The 23,925-nt window shown below is 41.3% G+C and overlaps 1 pseudogene; it reads right to left on the reverse strand.

Annotated features, from left to right (window-relative positions):
- Positions 1-5,370: 5,370 nt before the first annotated feature.
- On the reverse strand, positions 5,371-5,463 carry LOC144765398 (U6 spliceosomal RNA; annotated as a pseudogene).
- Between the last annotated feature and the right edge of the window lie 18,462 nt (positions 5,464-23,925).

Here is a 23,925-nt window from a genome sequence, read left to right on the forward strand (position 1 = left end):
ATCCTAGGCATTCCTGTGCATAGGTAGAATCTTTCAAGTCATCAGGCAAATAATCAGACATCTGATACTGATTTCTTCGATCAAAAGAATTCTGAGCAAGTTCCACTGTTTCAAACCTAGCATGATTATCCTTACCTCCCCTAGTTCCCGAGTACCCTGGGCGACCTCTCATCGGTCCCCTACCACGCTGAAAATTCTGACCACGTAAAGATGGACAATAAACATACCAATGTCCAATCTCTTTGCAATAAGCACCTTGATCAGTAGACAAAGGTGCATGAGGGTGCACCGGGATGAAACATCGCACGTCTACCTCTCCCACCCCCTCTATAAGAGGGGCCATATACTTGAGTTAACATAACCTTCATCTTTAAATCCTTAGTCTTTTTATCCTCTCTACCTTTTTCCTCCAATTCCTGACGTTCATAATACTGAGCCATAGTCAAAAGAGAAACGGGGGAAAATGTAGTCCATGAAGTCTCGTTGGCCTTTAAGCGACTAGCTATTCCTGGTAACATGTTTGTGACAAATTTGTCAACGAACAGATGCTTGCCCGTGTCATCTGTCAATAATTGCCCACTAAAGTCATGGAATATCGCCTCAAAACGAGTAAAGAAATCTGAAACTGACTCATCTGCCTTCTGCTTACACAAGGCCAACATAGTCCAATCTATCCAATCTATCTTTTTAGGAGGTACAAGAGTTTTCAATTTAGTTATGATAGCCTTTGGAAGGTCTAATAGCTGTGGTTGCTGTGCAGGCTCTCTTTCTGCATCTATTCTCTCCAGTTCCTTCCAAGTATCTCCCAAAACGGTTCGACCATTTATCTTACGGATAGATCTCCACATATCAGGGGGTAATACAAGCTCTAACAACATATCTATATCAGGCAAAGTCATAGTGCAAGAACTAATAGCCCCTTCAATTTCTTCATAAAAAGCAGCTGGATTTTTCCGCGGATCAGGCAAAGCAGCTTTAAGAGCCATGACATCCGCTCTACTCCAAGGAGTATAAACCCAATTATAAATAAAATATCCCATCGCATCAGTTGATAATTTATTGTCATCCATTCCCGCACCCATAGGAGGGACATATAAAGGTGCAGCTTCACGCATTGGTTTCCCATGAGCCACATTATCCTTATTTGTCTCTGAGTCTGTCTCCCACAACACAGGGGTCTGAGTTGTTTGTACAGGTGTAGCAGCTGCCTTTTTCTCCGCTCGCAAACGAAATGCATCATCTCGTAATTTGACCACGTGTCTAATTAAGTCGGCCACCTGGGAAGGGAGAAAAAGACCGTCACTCAGTTTTTTATGATCAAGCTTTATATCAGGGGGCTCTAATTCATCGGCATATTGTCTACATTTCGCAATTGTAGCTCCAGTAAATTCCTCTGAAAAGCATAACTGCTCTGGATCCGCCAATCGCTTAACATCGGCTATAATTTCCAAAGCGAGAGCTTTACCAAACGCTGCTTTACGAGCAGCAGATTGTAGTGTAGTTCCTATATTCCCAATAGGCTCTGCGCATTGGAATAACATAAATGAGAGTTTAGACGTAGGACTGAGGTCGACTAGGTCTCTATTGAATATGTTAGACTTAATTATGAATGCCAGCTAGCTCAGAGGTCACTAGAAACTTTCTCGAGTAAACAGGAAGGTGTTAACTTTCCTGAATAGACAAGAAGGGAATAGTTTCTGACAACGGCATAAAAATGACAACTTTGCTCCCTCCAGAATAAGGAGTATATCTCCAGAGTCGCGGAAACAATAGATAACTATTTCACTTAGTCAATCGTGCATGCTTAGTTTCACTAGAAGCGAAGAGAAATAGAGAGACGGGCGTTTTCAATAAAAGTGGTTATTTATTGAACAGTCTTCTTTCTCATGCAAGAGAAGTGAGTTGCCACACTTGCAATACTTGTCATAAAGTAAAGTGCGTACAGTAAAAGGAGTATTATGAAATAATACTGTAAAAGCATGGTACAGTTTCTAAGCCATACCGTGTTTAAAATAGATAAAATATATACATACATAAAATCATTGACTAAACGTACTCAACTGGTGCTTCTAGAATACGCCTACCCCGGTGTACCTAACCTAAGCCTAGTACGTGGGAAAAGTGTAAGTGAGCTGCAGTTTGAGTTAAGTTAGTTTTTGCCAATAATCTGAATCAAGAATTCTCTAAGGGTCTAATCAGCTCCATACCAGGGGCCTTATTTATGACTTTTAACATGGGAAAAAGTGACGCACCGGTGGCGCAAGTCCTTCATAAATAAGACCCCTTGTTTATAGAATGAAGGAGGTCTTGTATCTCGTTCTCAGGACTCGATCTCCCAGTAACCAGCAAGGGTGACTGGAAACACTGGAGCTGGATTTCACGGCAGGAGAAAAGACAGCGTCTTTCTCAGTGCGTCAATGGGAGGGTCGGCTTCCTTCGGCACTTGCCACAGCAGGGCGTCGGGCTAGTAGATAGTCGATCTGATCCAAACCACCGTGTGTTTGCTAGGGCAGCTGTTGGTATATTTATACCTGGAAGGTGCCGAGTTTGACGTAAGGTTGGACATAAGATGTCACTAAGAACTTACAGTTCTTTCAGGACTCCAGGAGTTCTTGGACAAATCAAAACAGAAGCAGAGGGAATTCCCGGGCTGCTGGAGCCTTGGTCTGTTTAAAGAACGCGTTGTACTTTCTAGGATTCTATGGGAGTAGCCTTGCCGTATTTGGACTGCATTGGCTATTACTAAATATGGATATGATTCTTATGCCTTTATAAGGATATGATTTGTTATAACCACATAAGGGCATAAATCGGAAATATTTAAATAGGGTCCTAGATACGTTCACAACACCCACTCCACGTATAATGTCCATCATTACTAAATACTAAGCAATATTAAACATAAACCTATGCATGTGTTTTCCAGCACACCCCAAAATACATAAAATGCATTTGAAATGGTATGTACACGAAAAATTAGTAGTATACTGTACGCTTTTCAAGCAATGATATCATTCAGATTATGCATATATTGTACATTTGAATGATGACTGAATGAATCATGAAAATTACGTTTATGAAATGGCTCTTAATACAGAAGAGAAGGTTGAGACCATTTCATCACATATTTATACAATACTGTACATGTGCTAGAGGCAAAATCAAAATATTGTCTCTAGAGTTTCAAAAATAGAAATATTGTTCTCTAAGAATAGTTCTACCAGTGGCGGTTCGTCCATTGTGGGCGTTGGGCCGTTGCCCCACTAGCCAGACGACCGTCACTGCGCATTTGTGCGCGCACCACAGTACAATTATGAATCTTCTCAATCATGATGACACAATACCGGGAATACCGACAGTCATAATGATTTGGGTCGGACTCGGAGTCACAACAATAGTGTGATGTCATCGCGATCGCAGAAGGTGTGGGGGCGGGCCTGTGGCAGGCTGGCAGCAGCAGCGTGGCAGGGAGGGCAGCAGCAGTGTGCGCATTTAGGACAAGTCATTTTTATGACTTGCCTACGCATGCGCACACACGCATAAGCCCCTTCCCTCCTCCTCCTTCCCTAGCCGTCACACAGGCAGAGACCCGGGGGAGCCGGGTCTCATTATGGGCAGTATTAGCCCTGCTCTTTAGCCAATCCTGGCGCAGTGGCGATGTTCATGCTGCGCCAGGATTGGCTGAGCTACCGTGCTCTAGGATGGTGGTGCCGCCGCGCGTGGGTGGATGTGCTCAGCAGGGGGCGGGCTCTATGTCCTCATTCCTCGTGTTTTCATGTGCTTTCACTTTTGGAAGTGTTACTCATGAAGCGGAAGCTGTGACTGAGTCCTTTCTCTGTGGTCACCACTGATCTGGCGGATATTAATGAGCCCTTAATGGTGAGTGAGAAGCTGGCCGACGTCACTGTGTGCGGCCGCAGTGAGTGTAATGGTACCGCGAGTATCTGTAATTAACAGCCTGTCCCTTGCACTGCAGTAGGGGGCGGCAGGCGAGGGCCTGGGGTGGGGGTTCATACAGAAAAACAACGTCGTGCACACTGTCCACTCTGCTCTGTATGTGCATATCACTATGGGTAAGCGTGCGTGCAGCACACACCCCCAATGTGTGCATGTGTCTACAATTACCATCTGCCCCGCACTGCAGCTGGATTAGGGAAGGGAGGGGAGACTTCATACAGAAACAGCCGACCCCCACCCAACCCCCACTGTGTGTGTGCCTGTTTGAGATGAGATCACATCTGTGAGTGCACGTGTCTGTAATTACAACCACCTCTGCTCTGTACCTATGGTATGGAGTGCAGAGGGGGCCTTCATACAGTAAAACAGCCCGCGCAAGCCCCCTTTGCACGTCTGTATCAGACCGTGTGTCCGGGTCTAACAACTGCATGTTCTCACGCGCCTCCATTTTCTGTAGATGTACATATGTATGTTTGTCTCCGTACACAGTAGATTATGGGTCCTATCACAAAGCATATTTCGTTTGTGTGCGCTGTGTAGCTCTATCAAAATGTGTCTGCAAAACATATAGCTGTGTGTTCATATGTAACCTATGTCATCTTGTTCGATGCAACACAGGCCCAAAAGAATACAGGATGGCACCTATGTTCACTTTAACTGCTATTACATGAGCCCCCTGGCTAGATTGGAGAGTTCCGCTATTTTCAGGCATTAGGTTAAGTGATAGAGTCGGCGCCAAGACTCGAGCAGCACGTTGTGCCTTTTTTTCTCTCTCTAACCTCTGTTGCACCGCGTGCACAGCGCCTGTGTTTTTTACTTTCGGCAGTGCACATCCTATGCCCGTTCTCGTGGTGTTTAGCCCATGTCTGTCTTCAGAGCACATTGCGCACCTTCCTGTAGCGTGGCAGCCGATAGCTGTCTCTTGTTACTTGTATTATCAGAAGGAGCTGCAAAGTGACGATATAATAAAACCATGGGGAGGAATCACACGTGGGCCTCTGTGGACACCAGGCGCGCACAAACACTGAACATGGCACACATTCACCCCAGGGCAGCGCAATCAGCAGATCAGCAGAACATCTCCAACCTCCCGCCTTTGAAAACATCCTGCGTCAGTCAATAGTAGTACCTAAAAACACAGAGATGGGAATACAAAAATACATTTCACCTTGGTGACACTGTCGACCAAAACTATTTGTTCAATTAAAAAAAAGCATTCACTATCAGTCATGAAATAACTACTCTAGTTATATTCTTATGTTATATATATATCGTCTGTGCAAGTGTCACAATACCATAAACAAATATTTTAAAAGGAAAGTTATAGCTCCTCTTTTCGTGTCAAAAGAAGGACGTAATTTTATTGGACGGCCGTTATGCAGCTCAGTCATATTGTGATAATTAATTGATGATAAATATTGAAAAAACGTTCACGAATTTGGTGTCATCCTTGCGCAGGGGCCATACTAATCTCTATGGTTCCAATAAAGTAATTTTCAAACAATTCCTTACTAAGAGTCTCTACATCAAAGTAAAATCTGTGGGTATTACGCTTATAGTACTTTCCTATCAAACTAAACTAAGATTCTTTAAAGAAAAAGAAAATGTGGACGTAGGAAAAAACCTGCTTTACATCAATGGCATCGCAGGTGCACTATGGGTATGCAAGTTTTTTAAAATGACATCCCTGCCCAGGCTTGTTGTACTGCTCAGCTGGCAAAACACGTGTGACTGCAAGACCTATAGGAACTACTATGGAGGAGATGAACTTCCGTTTAATTGTCATGGTGATGTTTAATACATTAGTAGGAAAGCAGTTAAAAGTGTCTCACTGAACTGGTTAATGTCTCATTCTGCTGGTTAATTGTACCTCCTGAATCTAGTTCATAGTGTCTCAGGAACTGGTTAATAGTTACTACTTCTTAATAGTGATTCTCTAGAAACTGTTTAATATTGCCTCAAGAAATTAATTAATGGTGACTCAATTAACTGGTTAATAGATTCTAATTGAGCTGGTTACAAGTACAACTAAGTGTCTCAAGAAACTGGGTGACTGTGTCTGAGAAATCTTGCTAATAGTGTCTCACAGAATATACAAAGTCCTGCAGAACTGGTTATTAGAATATCAAGCAATTAGTTAACAGGGAATAGTTTAATAGTGTGTCATGGTTTTGCTCACTAATTAACACTCATTATCAACTTTTACGCCCTACCACTTTTAAATGTCACCAGCCGCCACTGAGTTCTACTTTAACCCCTTCAGCGCTAATGACAAGGGTAACTCGTCATGGACTTTCCATTGATTTCAATGGAAAGTCAATGGAGCTCAACCAACACCCTTAGCAGCCAAGTGGTTAAGCAGAGAAGCATGTGCCAAAAAAAAGTAAATATTTTGGGAACGGGAAAAGAATTTCGCATTCAGGGCAAAAATAGTTCCAATAGTTTTTTAGGAGTTCTGTTTATCAAAACTGAAGGCCGAATTCAGAGTTCAGGGAACGCTGTGTCCTCATGTTTTCAAAAGTTATTCAAAAACTTTTCTCTAGGAATTTTTTTGCTAGGAGAGAACATTAACTCAGATAGGCTTGCAAAGAGTTCGTCTACAACAGTAGGTGAAAGTTGGACCGAGTCCGAAACAGGAGAAATAGTGCATATGTGAGATGCATTGCCGTCATCGGTGTCTAGATCAGCAATGGTCACAGAAGGTTGTACTTGTGTGCCGCTTTCATCTTGTACCTCACCGTCACCTAATCGTAATGGTGAAGTCTCAACGAATGCCGTCATCAGAATAGGTAGCCGCTGCCGACAACACGTTGCATGAGCCGTTACCGAACCAAGCAAAGTATCGATATCCATTGGTACTGCTGATGGTAGTGTGAGACAGACGTCCAACACGCATTCTTCTCCGCATAGCAGGCATCGTAGAACAGGTAGGATGCAATCTTGCCAGATTGGTCTGAATGAAAGAAACCATGTGGTATTCAGATCTCTTAGCCGAGCTAAGCCGAGTACTTTAGTTATTCTTTCTCGGTATCTCATCGCTAGTATCGTTTCTTGTTTGTGGCTGGATTTGCCATATCGGAGCAGAAGGAACAAAAATAAAATTCCTGCTATGAGTCCCAAGATGAGAGGCAGGCCGCCAAACGAAATTCGGGAAGATGCTCAAGACTGCTTCCAAGGGTGCTAACAGTCCCGTAAAAATTGTCTTCAAAACATGTGCGATGCCACTGGTATCAGACATGTTTAAAATTTGACCTAACATTTCTACAAAATGCACGGGGCAATTTGTCGCTAATAATACATGTATCTCTGCCGCTGTCCTTGCAACTTGCAGATCATACGTTTCTTTAGACGAGGTTAAAGGCACAGTTATTTGTAAAAGAATAGACTTCATTCTGCTTAAAGTATCAATTTGAATAGAAGAGATATTCAGAGAAGGCCATATTGCTGCCTCCTTGTCTGGTTTGCTGTTTGGATACAATACTTGCATACAGCAAATGACCCTGGAAGCAACGTTCATGAGATAGGCTATTCCTGGCACCATGCCACAACAGCTGTGGTCACTTATTATAACGTAGCTGCAGTTGGAAAGCTGTCTGAAAAAAGGCTCTATCTGTGTTGCAGGGGTGCCGTGCAGGTGGTATGAAAGGTTATTTGACGAACCTTTGCAGGCTCCATGCAAGTTAATACCTTGACACAGAAGTGTACCGCTTAGTGAATTTTTACAGTTGTTATCACTAAGAAATACCTCTTTTTTCCCTTCACTATAACATCTATGTGTATAAGGTAAATTCCAGGTTGACTTGATGTATCCTTTACCCAACCTTTCATACAGGCCTGCTGGTATATACTTTTGGTAATATTGACACTGAAAAGTCGTTATTGGAATTGTAATTGTACCATGTATTATCCATTCAATGACAGGTCGTTCTGACATTGTTAATGGTAAATTTTCTAGTTTTTCAATGCTCAGCACCGTATAGTCTGCTCCTTTTTGTGCCAAAGAGATCTGTTAAAGATAGAAAATAATGACGTTGTGTTGATTAGACGCCATGGCAAGTAGCCTGAACGCAGATTTTGTAACGTCCAGCCTAGCTGTACAATAGAACGTAATTGGGACTGGCCATGTTGTAACATTAGCATATCCAGTTCTATTATATCAATAGCAGATAATACAATGCTGTCCAGTGAATAAATTCTGGAGGACAGAGTAGTTAACCCATTGTCCACTACAGACAGTGATTTTTCCAAATGAATACGACCAATTTCTCGTATTTGTTCAGCAGTTTCAATTTGCATTACTTTCCAAGCTTCGTTGTAAACAGCGTATATACCGGCGTATATGAAACATTTTTGACAGTGTTTGCGAGGTCCCAATATGAAATCTCACAAGTCAGCACCTTCTTTAAGTAAAGTCAAGTGTTGCTTAATTTCAGGCAGTGTGGATTTCTGTAGCCAATCGAGGCATAGCTTTCCTACACTGTATGTTGTAACTATCCCTGGATGTTGTCTCTGGGAATATCTTGGGTCTGGCCTGTTCTGTTTGAATCCCTGTCTTTTATTCAGGAATCTATCTTGACAGTTATTAGTGTCTGTGGGCCAGATCAACCATTTTCTCCAATCAGGATTTGTTCTGTTTTGTTGTAAAATATGGGATATGTCTATCTCCACATCTGTATTGCTATTACTATCAGGTATGGGCTTTGGAATAGATGGTTTGTTTAAGTCCTTTATCTTGGCTAGGCCAAGACAGGTTGTTTGTTGAATGGTGTCATTCAGGAACATTATCTGTTCTGGGATCATGCAGGCTCTAAATAATGATTCTAGACCTTGTACCTGTCAATCTTTTGTACCCCAAATGGTTTTTGTCTCAATGTTGTTTTTCCAATATTCAAAATCAAATGTATACATTTTTTCATAAAATTTTGTAGAATAACTCAGTTTAGTATTTGTCAACATGTTTTTCATTCCTGTCTTATTTAACATTTTAAAATAAAACGTTTCTGGATCTGTGGTGTTAAACCCTGAGAAGTATGGGAATTTCTCATAAAATGTTTTCGAGCTGCCTTTTGGCGGTGTTGGACAATGTTCCCATTGATTATAAGTAAAAACATTTCTAGGATTAGCAGATTTATGCAAATAGTGATGACCATAATGATTATAGCAATACATTTCTTCATATTTTGATGAGCCTTCTAAATAATCATGTTCTGTAAATTTTGCTGACATTTCTAAATCTGACATCATATTATTAATATTTTCAAAGTCCCAATCATCAGAGAAAGTACTAGGTGATACAAAGTCACTTAATGAACCTTGAACTGATGTGGATATTTCAAGAGTTCAACTGGGCCACAGATTTCGTAATCAGTTGTGTCCCATGCTACACCACCAGGTATAGGAATGGCTGTGAAGTTCACTGATGATAGTTCTCTTTTTTCAATGTGAGAAGATCTGTGAGGCTTTAGGACCAAGTTGATGTTCTGACTTGCTGTGTCCATTGTACTATATTTTCCATCAATGAATTTTCCCAAGCTTAAAACCAAAATGAGCCAGAGTAGGAGGAAAAGTACACCTAACACAATCCATAATTCAATCCTTGGTGAAATCAGATATGTTTCTTTGAGTTGATGAAAGAGTTCTGTAATTTTTTCTTTCAAAGTTTTAGTTGCTGGCGTTTCTTCATGTTCACTTGGATCATCAGAAAAGTCATTGAAATTGATGAAGTAGCCAGATGCAGTTCTGTCAATTGTTGGAATTGCTTCCGGATTTTCATTAATCTTTGCACTTGTGTAGTCAGAGGCTACATCATTGTAGATTGGTGTTTCTTGACGAACTGTTGTAATTTGGGTTTCAAGAGACACAAGTTCCATGTCTTTGTTGCATAGTCCTTTTTTATTCACTGCAGGTTTATCAAATGTGATTAGTCTCTCAGTTTGAACCTCTTGAATTGTAGCAAGGTTTGGTCTTCTGCTACTTCTTGGGAGTCCACTGGGCCTACTACTTATTATTGGCCACATGATTGTGGTTTTACCAGGTCGATTGATACAACTCTGTTCTCCTTATTACCAGCAAGGGGCGGTAGTACTACTAATCTTGTTCCGCTGACAGCTAAGACAGGTACTGCTTTTCTGTAAGAAGGCCCAAATTCCTTCTTCACTGCGATCTTTTCTCTGACCAGATCACCAATCTTTGGAATCCAGACAGGTCTTGCTGGGACAGGTGGTTTTTCTTCAGTGGCCGTTGGCTTTAGCTTTATGTTACTTAGACTTCTTCTTGTTTCATTTAAGTACTGTAAAACAGCCAAACGATCTTTGATATCAAAGGTTTTTTGTTCCACCACTGAAGTCTGACAATCGAGGTCACTGATGATCATTCTAGTACCATACAAAAGTTCATACGGAGTGATTCCCCCCAGAGAATTTCTTGGCAGATTGTTAAGACTACGTTGGACACTTGTTAGATGTTTGACCCACCCGTCACCCGAAACTAATACCCTTGCTGTTATAGATTGCTTTATGTCACAGTTTTTTCTCTCCACTACCGCATTTCCCTCGGGATGGAATGGACTAGAGTACCGCAATGCAATGCCCAAGCTCGCCATGGCCTCCTTGTAAGCTCGAGAGCTAAACGCAGGACCCTGGTCAGAATGTAGCATGCCAATTGCGTATGTGCCGATAAAGACTCGCAAATCTTTTATAACAGTTTTGGCGTCAGCCGAGCGCTGGGGCCACATCCAAATGAATCTCGTCTTAATAATTATGGGATCACATTTTTCCTTCTGGATGTCTGCGTATAGATAGCCTAATGCTGTCTAATAGAGGTGTCTGGGCTGGTGTCTGGTCCGCTTCACAACTGCGATCTCTGTTGCAGTCCTGACAATTCATTGCAAAGTTGTAAATTTGCACGCTCATCCCCGGCCACCAGTATTGTGATTGTAATTCTATTAGAGATTTCAAGATCTCTTGGTGCCTCAGACCCATTCCCATGTGTGCTTCTTGAATCAAGTAAGTTCTACGGTTCATGTTTGGAATTACTCTGTCCCCCACTCCAGGGATTCGAGCAAACGGAACGGAGTTCGCATCAATTATGTATATATTTCAGAGAGGATAATTTAGAGGTAACGCCACATAGTTGCCCTCCATTGAGGCTTTTACTGCTAGTAGAGTTTCTCCATCTATTTGTTTTTTAGAACGCTTTTTTGTAGCTACGGAAGCCGGTTTGACAGCTGCTGTTGTGGCTCTGTTAGCCAATGAATTCCCCGCAACGTGAACGCCATCACGTTGATGACTCAGTGTATGTATCACGTGAGTCTTTTGTAGTTCTTTCTGCAAAAGAACTACTTGTTCCCAAAGTTTTTTATGCTTTATTGTGGCACCTGTCTCATCTTTGTAAGCGTTTTTGATCCAGGTCTGCATGTCATTATTGTAAGACTGGACGCAGTAATGCGAATCGCACACTATTAGTGTGGGGAATTCGTGATCGGCATTTTCAAGCAACATCTTTAAAGATCTTATTTCAGCTCGCTGAGCTGTACAGTTTCTGAGTGATTCCGTTTTGGTGACCATCGGTCTGAATTTACCTAAGCACCAGCGACCTTTAACAATCGCGCATGCTGCATTGTAAACTTGTTTTCCCACAACGTAGTGTTGTGCAAATCGGTCCGTGTATATTACACACGAGTACTGTTCGAGAGGCAGAATTTCGATTGACAGAGGACATTCATGTTCGTATTCCAGATCTTGTAGTTTTTTCATTTTTGGATCAAATGCGTGTTTCACGTCTGTTGCAGCAAGAGAATTTTCCCATTGTATCCATTTTGGATCTAATGCCATAGCATTTGGAATGCTTGGTCTTGTTACTGCCTCAAGGGCTGATACTGCTGTTAAAACAGATATGATCTTCCCTTGGGCTAGGGCTCTTTCTTTTGCTACAGCAGTTTGAACCGTAGTCAGAATTTTTTCAGTAGAACTGTATTTAATTTCAGCTTGTGTGTACAAGTGTGATTTATAAGCTATTGGTACCGTTTCTCTCTCATTAGAGGTCAGGTATGTGAATCCGCATCTTCCTGGGATGACTCGGATTACAAGGTTGCGTTCCTTTGCGCGTGTTTGCAGTTTTGTTATCATTAACATGTCTGTTTGTATTGATCTTAAAGTTTTTTTGTGTGATTTTGTGTCCAATTAATTGGTTTGAAATCAGGTTTTATTAATTCGTAGAGTGGTTTAACCCTCTCTGCGTAGTTTAGAATGTATGTTCTTCCGAAATTCAGGAAACCTAGAATTGATTGTAAGTTTTTCAGCGTTTTTGGAGCTTGGAGTACTGCACACTTCTCTAAGAAGTTGTCTGCTAGGCTTTTGGCTTCACTTGATAACTCATATCCCAAAAATAGGACAGTGAGGTGGGCAATTCGGGACTTTTTAAAGTTGAATTTATACCCTTCAGCGGTGAACCCAAGTATAATGGTATTCACTCTTTTCAAGTGTGTCTCCAGGTCATCGTCTGTAAGATAGATGTCATCGACATAAGATAATGCCTCATCATCATACATTTGTAGTAATTCTGTTACCCTGGCTGAAAATAATCCTGGGCTGTTCTTGAATCCCTGTGGGAGACGACAAAATTGCTTTTGAGCCTCATACAGGAGAAAGCGGTCAAATACTTGCTTTCTGGTGCAATGTTTTGACAGAAGAAACCATTTGAAATATCTAATGTCGTTTTATATTTTTTGCGCACAATGTTATAAATTAGTGCTGCACTGTGTGAGTTTTGTACTGCAAATGTTTTACAACAAGAGTTTAGGTGTCTGTAGTCCAAAACTAGACAATATGAATCGTCTGGCTTGGAGACACGAAACAAAGGATTGTTCATTTGTGAGGTGCATGTTTCAATCACCCCCTGGTATTCAAGTTGATCTAAGATCTCCCTGATTTGTTTTTTAGCTTCTTGCTTAACAGGATACTGCCTCTGTGCAGTAGGTTGATTTTTTAACAGAATTTTATGGTGAGGAGAATCCTCATCCCATCCTACATGATTTTTATATGATGCAGGAGCTTGGGCTACTGCCCATTTTCTAGCAAATGTGTTTTTTTATGAATTGGAATGTGATTTGAGAAGGCAGGCATAATCATTTCTTCGCCATGAGGGCACTCCCTGACAAACTCTGGTGGCCAGTCTTTCTCTGCTAGCAGGGTATCATAGCCTTTAGATAGGTTCTCCCAAAAGAGAACTCTTATTTTCCTAGTTTTGTCCCCCTCTATACGTAATGTTATTTCATATAATTTATGGGGTACACTAACTCTGGTGTCTGCAGTTTCCACCTGAATGTATTCATTCGTGTCCACTGTCTCCAGAAGATTCATCAGGATCTTGCGAGCTATGGTCACTTCTGCTGCGCTGTCTAGCATTGTCTGGGCCCATTCTCCATTCTTGAGTTGTGTCCTCAGAATCCTCGGCATGTTTTATTTTAATACTAGCTACCTTCTTCTTTGGAAATTGTAATTTTTTACTTTGATGAGCAGGTTCCTTGTCTTTGGACTTGACATGCTCTTCTTTGTGTTCTGACCGTCCTCTTCTTTCCGATTTCTGTGAGGAAGTCTGAAAAGATCGAGAGGGACGTGTATCAATATCTTGATATCTGTCAGGTTTTCTTAATTTATCTCTAATGTTGTATCTTTTCTCAGAGAGCTCCCGTTGTGGAGACCTACCCTCCCGTTCTGGAGATCTATTTCTCCGATTGGGTGACTTTCCTCTGGACTGGAACTGTTTTTCTCTGGGAGTGGTTTGTTTGTTACCCTCCCACTTCTTTTTTGGAGTAATGAGAATATTTTTAATAAATGTTTTTTCAGGATTTTCAGTTACTTGGGGTTTTAGTGGTTACCCACCCAAACTATCTCTACCTAATTCTTCATAGGATTTTTCAATTATTCTGGCAAGTTCAAAAGGGTGTTTTGCTATATCTGTTTCTTTAAATTTGTGGCGGATCGCCACAGATGCTGCTTCTCCTTTTATTTTGGCTAATAGTATAGCCGAGACTTGTTTAAAGTCTTTCAGTAATTTCATACCTAGATTTAAAGCAGGCTCTGGGCCGTATTCATTTTGAATCTGTCTTAGTACGTCTGGTATAACCGCCATGGACGGAACACCAAGTGTTTTTGTATATATTGAAGCAAAAACTGTGCCCCAAGTGTCACAGTCCTCCACATGTGGTGCAATCCCCATTGGTAGGGAGATTGTCAGAATTCTGTGTTTCTCATTAGCTGTAGTATCAGGAAATACTGCCTCTATCTGAGTGATTTTTCGAGCTAACCAGAATGGAATTTGTTCCCGTTTTGCGGGTAATTTGCCAATGACTGATTGTATAGTCTGTGGTGTAATTTTATTTGTGTTCCCCTGATGAGGGGTGTGCTGTGGAATTTTTATTGCTGGTTGGACTGTTAAAGTCCGCATGACATATTGGACCAATTGTCTATGTATTTTGATTAGTTGTTTTAGCTGAACTAAAAGTTCTCCGCTGGACATCTTTTCAATGTCAGGATGTGGTGTGTAGCTGGCTAGAACCGGCCATGTGGCTCCTGTTCTACCTAGTGGACCGATCCTGGTGAAGTGATTTTGATGTTTTAGGGCGCCATTAAACCAGAGCTGGTGCTCTTGGTATGTTAGTGGAATTTCAATGTCCTCAAAAGGAACGTATTCCGTTGGAAGTTCCCCTACTTTGTAGTAGTGAAAATCGCGTGTCACAGCATGTGCTTCTGGAAAATGTATCCAGGAATAGAATACCTCTGTCTGCCGATATTCATGGGCCTCTACCACAAATATGACTGTACCACCTCTTGATGATACTCCATTTTCTATACGTTTGTAAGTTACACTCTTCCTTACATTGACTGGTATTAGTATAGCCTCCGGGTCATCTTCCCGTAGACTTGTGTCTTCCGCTAAAAGTTGAGCTGCTAATTTAGCTCTCTCCCTTTCCTCGTCACTTTCTGACATTTTGCTGACAGAAAGTTTGCAGAGCAAGTATCAAGGAAACAAAGATTAGGTGCACAATATTATGGAACACTGTATCCTTCAACGTTGACTAAACCAAAAACTAATACATAGGATTCTCATCCTACTAAGTTTTGGCCGATATTAACCTTTTACCCACTCCAGACGTCTATTGGAGTTTTTACGGGAAAAAGGGGTCTGTGACTAGAAACTTTCTCGAGTAAACAGGAAGGTGTTAACTTTCCTGAATAGACAAGAAGGGATTAGTTTCTGACAACCGCATAAACATGACAACTTTGCTCCCTCCAGAATAAGGAGTATATCTCCAGAGTCGCGGAAACAATAGATAACTATTTCACTCAGTCTATCGTGCATGCTTAGTTTCACCAGAAGCGCAGAGAAATAGAGAGACGGGCGTTTTCAATAAAAGTGGTTATTTATTGAACAGTCTTCTTTCTCATGCAAGAGAAGTGAGTTGCCACAATTGCAATACTTGTCATAAACTAAAGTGCGTACAGTAAAAGGAGTATTATGAAATAATACTGTAAAAGCATGGTACAGTTTCTAAGCCATGCCGTGTTTAAAATAGATAAAATATATACATACATAAAATCATTGACTAAACGTACTCAACTGGTGCTTCTAGAATACGCCTACCCCTGTGTACCTAACCTAAGCCTAGTACGTGGGAAGGAGTAAGTGAGCTGCAGTTTGAGTTAAGTTAGTTTTTGCCAAGAATCTGAATCAAGAATTCTCTAAGGGCCTTGTTTATAGAATGAAGGAGGTCTTGTATCTCGTTCTCAGGACTCGATCTCCCAGTAACCCGCAAGGGTGTCTGGAAACACTGGAGCTGGATTTCTTTGCAGGAAAAAAGACAGCGTCTTTCTCAGTGCGTCAATGGGAGGGTCGGCTTCCTTCGGCACTTGCCACAGCAGGGCGTCGGCAAGTAGATAGTCGATCTGCTCCAAACCACCATGTGTTTGCTAGGGCACCTGTTGGTATATTTATACCTGGAAGGTGCCGAGTTTGACGTAAGGTTGGACATAAGACGTCACTAAGAACTTACAGTTCTTTCAGGACTCCAGGAGTTCTTGGACAAATCAAAACAGAAGCAGGGGGAATTCCCGGGCTGCTGGAGGCTTGGTTTGTTTAAAGAACGCGTCGTACTTTCTAGGAGTCTATGGGAGTAGCCTTGCCGTATTTGGACTGCATTGGCTATTACTAAATATGGATATGATTCTTATGCCTTAATAAGGATATGATTTGTTATAACCACATAAGGGCATAAATCGGAAATATTAAAAAAGGGTCCTAGATACGTTCACAACAATATCTAAGAGAGGCCGATAGGTCAGCAGTCAAAAACAAGCGAGTTTGGAGCCTCCATTTGCCCCTTTCTGCCCTAAACCAGATTCATCACCATCCGAATCAACCTCGGGAGCAGATGGGAAGTTATATGGAGGCGGGGATCGATCTAGTAAAATTAAATCATCCTAAGGTTTATTTAGCAGAGGATAAAGAGGGCGTCGGACAGGGTATTGGCCATTTACCTGTAAACAACGCTCCCTATCCTCCGCCTCTTTTAAATCTTTAATTTCCTTATTTTTCAATTCAAGCGCCTTCGCATAAATATTTTTGCGCTGGTTTTTTCCACTAGTGCTTGTTCTTGTCTCACTCTCTCATGCGCCCCTTTCTCCCACATTCGCACACAATCAAACATATCTTGCCTACTTTTTTGTTTAAACATACAATGTTCCACATACTGAATTTTTATAACATCAAATGACCCATGTATTGGCCGTCGTAAATCAGGATCTTTCCCAGTATATTTATTTTATAGCGCACTATACATTATGGAAGAAAAACCATGCTTAATGTACATATCTCTATTTGGTGTCCCTCAGGGAAAGCCGGCTGATTTCACTCTAAATCCATATTGGTACCTCCAAGAAAGCGACACATCCTTCGGAGCGTGCTTGAAACAGGCATGCCAAAATTATTATAGCATATATATTAGTAAACCAAAATAGTGCTTAGCTCAATGTGCACCGTTCAAGTTTTCAAGTTTAGAGGAAATTCTTCTCATTACCTGCCTATATAAATTGCAATGTATATATTTCCAAATTCCAAAATCTTTGGCCAAACAAACAAGTCAAAAGTGTTGCATCCAATGACCTTACCAAACAAAAGTTCTCCAACCTGCAACTGCCAAGTTCTAAATCGACCAAACGGTCACTGCAAGACGAACGCCAGAATGGAGCTCAGTCGAAGACCGGCACCACCTGGAGGGTCAGATCGGGAAAAGTGGAAAAGCTCCTCATGCAGCGCACGTCCTCAGCGAGATTTCAAACTTCAGTCGAGACCGCTCCTTCGGGTATCTGAGTCACCGATGAGCCCCACGTGACGGGCGCCAATTTGTGGGATGGGCCTTAGCAAGCCGACTGGTGCAGGGGTTCGCCCTTCTTATAGCACTTAGTCCTTCAGACTATCAAGGAAGAAATTGGCATGGAAGCTGCAATAGTAAACAAAGTATTTATTAAACCTCATGAGGTGGAACTACGTCTATACTCAACACTCAGGCAATGTAAGAGGCAGCACACGGAATACAAAACCAGTGGCGCCTTTATACAAAATATCTGCAGTGTAAGCATGGAAGCACAAAAGGAGGCGGTGCAAGTGTTCACAAGAATAGTTATATGTACATATAAGGTCAAGGTAGAATTGTTTGGGCAACAAGATGGGAGGAGCTACAACACTGCTAACTTCAGCTAAAATAATCTGACAGTTACAATTATAACAGGTGTATACTAGCCACTACACTTTGTTTCAAACATGCGCAAAGCTCTAACTCAGTGCGGACTCTAATAGAATACAAGGGCAGACAACAGTGAAGATGGAAAAGCACGTGGAGACCACATGGTTAACTAAAATGGCTGCTGTGAACTAAAATGGCTTCAGCTCATGCTGACAACGGCCACAGCCAATTTTCTACAGCATCTTGTGGAGTTCATTGTCCCTCTGCTGCACTCACTTGTTTCTGTCTTATTTACATTAATTCCTTTTTCAGACCGTATCTCCTTTTTAAGTCGAGCATTCAAAACCTCTTGTATATACTTTAGTATATACTTATTATATACTTATATGTGTATGTACTTTGTGGGCTCCGAAGATCAGCCCTAGGACTTGTCTGCTTCTGCTTAAGGACTTTTTCTTGATAGAAAACTACCAGCAGAGGCCACTAAAATACCAGAATTGCTGTCTGCCGAGAGACTTTCCTTTTTTTTCTTTTTCTGGCAACTGCCTTAATTTAACTTTCTTGATAGAAAACGACCAGCAGAGGTCAGTAAAATACCAGAATCATTTTAGCATTCTCTAGAATCCAGTCCATAGAAATTGTCTTCCACGGGCACCCGTAGACAATGATACTTTTTTCAAATCTTTAATTTCAGTTATATGACCACCGAAGGACCTGATTTTAGATTGAAAACAGAGCTTTGGACTATACCATTTACCACTGAAAGGCAATATTTCCCTCCATGTGTTCCCATACCTGGCATGTCACACAGTTTGGTGCTTACTTTAAGCTCCCAGGCTAATGTGCTGCATAGCTAAATATATATACGGTTCTGAAGGCGAGACCGATTGCATTGCAAATGCTTGTTTTTAATCCCTTCACCCATACAATCACCTCTAATGTGAAACTAGATGACCAGTCCATCCATTCTATCTAGAAAATACACCAATCTAAGAACTTAGATTAGCAAGAGTCTCCCTGCTCTTCAGACTTCCTTTCTATATATTCACCATCTTTCTATAAATATGATTCCAAGCTTAGTCCCACTCTTCCTTCGTACTCTCTCTACTTTGTGTTTAACATTTTGTGTAATATGTAGGTGAGATCTTTCCTGTGGGAGCCTCATCCTTTCCAGACCTTAGTAGCAGGTAAGTCCGGGTGCAGCCTGTCCTATGTGCCCTCTTCAAAACGCTAGTGCCAGATTCATCAAACTTTCATGCAACTCAGCGCAGCAAGACACCTTACTGCACTGTGCTGCATGAAAGAGAGAGGGCAGGAATGCGCCATATTTAACATTATATGGTGCATTCTTGTCCTCTCATTGCACTGGCGCACAATGAGCTGCCTTGCGCCAATGCAGGGACCTTTGCGTCATGGTACAAGGGTGGCCTGAAGAAATGTGCCTATGCAAATACATTATTTGTAATGAACTATATGCAGCAAATGCTGCTTTACTTATTTTAATGATCAGGAATAAACTTGTGGGGTTCATTTAGAGTTTGGCGGATGCAGAAAACCCACCACAAATTGGATATCCCACCCACCCTTTTTGAAGTGAATTATTAGTTGGATGTGCTTGTACCCCTATGAGAATTGGGGAAATGCAGATCTTTAATAGTGGAAGGTCTTTCTCATCTAGGGATTAATATCATAGTTACTCAAACAGCAAGAACTGTCCAATTGTCATAGTTTCAAACATGGTTATTAATAAATTCTGATAGCCAAGTGGAGTCATAGATATTATACTTGCTAAGCGAAAACACTGTGGACCAGGTGGGAGAGTGAAGAGAATGTAAATGTGTTCCTGTGCATGATGTACTGCTGCTGCAAAAACTCAAAGTAAGTGTCCCAAAAATAAAAAGTGGAGTCATATATACGAAGAGAAAAATTAACATACAGTATTCTCTTATTAAAATTAAAATCTGTCACTTTTTTCTTTTAGGATTTTTGCCTCGTTTTATGTTGACACGTTTTGCTCACTTCTTATTTTCTTGTCCTCTTCAGGACTACTATACAAAGAAATTCAATTATACAGTGGTACCTTCTTTACAATTGGCCCTCCACTCTTTGCAACTAAGTAATATATGTACTCTTTCTATAAGTACAAAGATATGCTCAATTTTTTATACTGAAAAAATTTGTATTTGTTTAAAACATATATGTTGAGGCCAATATATAATCAACATACACATAATATATCTGTTATTCTCTTTTTGTTCATTGTTTTTTCTATCAACATATTTCCTTTTTTATCCAGGCAATTCTACTTTTGTGTACACTACTTATTACATAACACAGTCTAAAAATACTGTTAAGAGGCCCCCTTTTCATCCTTTCAATTTTGTATACTGACCTTTAAGCACTTTCCTCATAATATTCATGATGCTTATAAAACCTGTTCTGCAACAAAGATTTATGGAGTTACTTGAAATCTGTATAATTCGGACTGTATTATTAGGTTTATCTCTCATAAAATAGCTTGAGATAAGCCTACGTTAAAAGGTATTGAAGGTGGGGTCTAAAAAATTGGGGTATAAAGTCATTCTATATCTATACAGCAACACCACTGTCTCATGGTGACATAAAGAAAAGACTTACCTGGACCAGGACACAGAGGCAGAACCAGGAGCAAGGATCCAGGCAACCAGGACAAGGAACTGCAAAAGGGCACTCGAGGGTGTGAAATAATAGAAAGGGAGGACATTGCAACTAGAAGGGACTATGGTGTAAACCGACAGAAACAGGAAGAGAGAATAGACAGGATTTAATAAGATGAATGTAAAGAAACTTTTGCTGGGCCAGGGAGGAAAGGGTGCCCAAAACACTAAAGGACACAGACTCCGCAGATGAGTTTGAGTAATAAAGAACCCTATTGTCATGAGAAGGCAATCGAAAGGGCACTGCGCAGATCCAATGGGGAAGCAACATGCATCAGAGATCCTCAAGTTTTCAGCATGCCTCCACGAGATATACGAGGTGGAAACCTCACCCCACAAAGCCTCCAAGAGATAGCTGCAAGAGGAGGCAAGTTCAAAGAAGACCCGAACACTGAGGAGGAGCCAGAACAAGACACCTGGGGCACCCTTTCCCTCCACCAAAACAGACGACAAGTTCCCTACCACGGCTCAAAGACGAGTCATGGGAGTGAAGGTCGGGTGGCAGGCGGGTAGTTAAAGAGGGTCAAATCAAAAACAAATGACTAAGGTGATATATTGGACTGCAACAGAATTTCCTGAATCTAAGTACAGTCGGTCATAGGAAAACTGAATCATGTCTTGCACACATAAATAAAGACCGAACAATTGAAAAAATCAGAATGGAAGGACTGGAGTGAGACAGAAATTAGTTTAAAGATAGGAAACTTCAGAGGAAGAGAAAACTAAAAGAAGAAGCGTTTCATATAAAAAAAAGAGATACAAATGTATTTTTCTTTATTGTATTATGTTTCTTTATTACTTATCTGTATTCTCTTTGAAAAACAAAGTGCTTGTGGAGCAAGATGTCTAGCCGATGGAAATGGTCCCAGAAATCCTGAAAAAAACAAAAGGACTGTGTGACTATATTTTTCCATATGCATGAAAGTATGTGAAAATTGTTAACAGAAAAAAAGGGAATAAAAGGAATTACTTTTTGAGAAAAACACCTGATTTGACGCTATTATTTCCTAAACCACATACTTCCAACCAAAACCATACATAAGAAGTTGTACCAAAATGGAAGAATTAAGGCAAACCTGTCCAGTGTACTAAGTATTACATATTCATTGAGTAATTAAAAATAGCTTATCAGTGCATATATCCTCACTTTCTTTTGGGCAAGGTAGACTCCCAGGGTGTCTTTTTGTGAATGGTCGCTACTCCCTTTTTGACACTGGCCACAGATGGACAGACATCCACCTTTATGTTTAGTCCTCGCAATTGGTCACTACAGGTGATTGATTCCGGGCATATAGGGGTGACCGGGCTCATAGGATGGAACTTGCGCTTCTTCAGCCCCACGGTTTACTCTCCTTGTTGTACGGTAGGGGGCCCGTGCTTTCTTCTGCCTTTAATTCAGGTCCCTATCAGGTGTTGGTACTCAGTGCTCGCCATATGAAATGTCAGTACTCTCACAGAGGCTACCCCCCCTTTGGCATGGGAGGTGGTTGGCTGAGACTGCAGGTCTGGCTGGGTTTTTATTGTGGATTTTAATTGGCATCTCCACACTGGGGGATGTCTGGAGGGATTGCCACATGCGGTACGTCTAACAGTTAGCAGACAACTTTAGCTTTGACCACTCCCAATTCCACCATTATCTGCAACTGTGGCATGCCTTAGAACACTACAAAAATAGACTGATGTTGCTCCCAGAATGTAACCCGCTTGAATGTAAGTTACTGATGAGCTGGCCAGGGTGATATATCTAGAATCCATAAATCCCTGATTATAAACGCTCCTGACGCCCTGGGACACTAGGTTCTAGATAGGAGGAGGATGTGGAGATCATTGAGGATGACAGATGGGCCGAGGCAAAAATGGCCTTGAGAATACTTGCAATATCTATGTGTCTTCACTTGATTCAATTTAAACATTTCCACAGGAGTTATTATTCTTATGAGTGGCTTTGGCCCATTGGCCAGGCCCGGGACCTGGCGTGTCTTCGATATGGGTCCACCCTTCGTAACCTTTACCACACCACACTATCTGGACTTGCACCAGGGCTCTGGTATATTGGTTGGTAATCAAATCAAATCAATGGACATAAGAGTGGTGGACGTCCCTCTGACCCTTGCCCCCAAAATTGTCCTGCTGGGGATAATGGACTGGGTGACTCTAGAGCAGTCCGTTCCCTGCTTGCGATGGCGTACATGGTGGCCAAAAGGGATCTTGCCTGACATAGGGGGGACGCGCAGACCCCGTCCACACATGAGTGGGTTGAAGGAATGGACCCTTGCACAGTGATTAAAAACTGGTCTATAGGTCGAGGGGAGTTCCACAGCTCCACAGAAATGTAATAGCATATGGGTGTGTGGCCTAAGAACTTGATGTAAATTCGTAAAAACTATGGTTATTCTCTGAGATTATACGCGTTCATCCTAAAATGGCGGTGATGGCTGTCATCTTTATTACTATGTATTACTCTGTGTATATTCTCGGCATTGCTCGATGCTTAAACTGTGGCTCTCAGTGCTTGGACTTGATGTTTTTGTGGTTTAAGTTGGTATAAAATAAACTCACTAGAAAGTGTGATACCAAAAGTAGCTTATTTTGTTACCTTTTATGTCTACAAGTATGCTATGTGCTTTCATGTTATATCCTTCTTGGTTACTTATTTGAAAAATATATAGATAACTCTGTATACCTATTATAGAAAATTACAATGCCTAATAACTTTAAATGATCAGACATGTTGAGAGGAATGTGGGCCAAGTGAAATGCCACCAATCATGTAACTCATGTGGCTCCTCATACGGATCTTCATTCTATGGGCAAAACCATTAGATGCTGTCATTTTAGGAACCTATTACTGTCATTATCACACTTAAGACCAGATGTACTAATATCTAGTGGCAAATGCTGGCCAGTATTTTTGGGACCAGTAAAAAAATGTAAGGAGCAACCTATGTACTAACAGATCAGTTCTTACAATTCTAATCATAGTTGGTTGCAATCCGGCCTACCTCATGAATACTAACGAGGTAGGTCACAATATGCGACTCACTCCAATTTGAGACCATCAAAGGGATGGTGGCCTACTGGGTTCGTCAGACCACCATGTCTGTGAAAGCTTTTAAATAAAGCACTTTTTTAATGCAGGATGTTTTCCTTAAAGTAATCAGTCTGCATTTACAAAGAAAAGCTTTTGTTTGTTTGAGAGTTGACAGTAGTTCTATGGATGTTCCATGGACCAGCCTCTATTCCCGAATATTTGAGGGCTAATTTACTTTATACCCTTAAATGGCTATTTGATATTTTGGGACGAACTTGGGGGCATATTAACAAGGGCATTATCTCCACCTTTTTTACTTTAAAATCCAAAGAAGCGTAGATAAAAACATCGCCCTATCAACAACAGGGTGCTAACATGCAAAATTGCATGTTAGCACTCTTTTTCACTACGCTTCCCTTTGCAACTCTAATGAGATGCAAAGTGGGCGTCCAGAGCAAATTTCTCCTATTATCAAGCTTCACGCTAACCCTGTTAGAGAC

Source organism: Lissotriton helveticus, chromosome 6 (assembly GCF_964261635.1).
Source record: "Lissotriton helveticus chromosome 6, aLisHel1.1, whole genome shotgun sequence".
Lineage (NCBI taxonomy): Eukaryota > Metazoa > Chordata > Amphibia > Caudata > Salamandridae > Lissotriton > Lissotriton helveticus.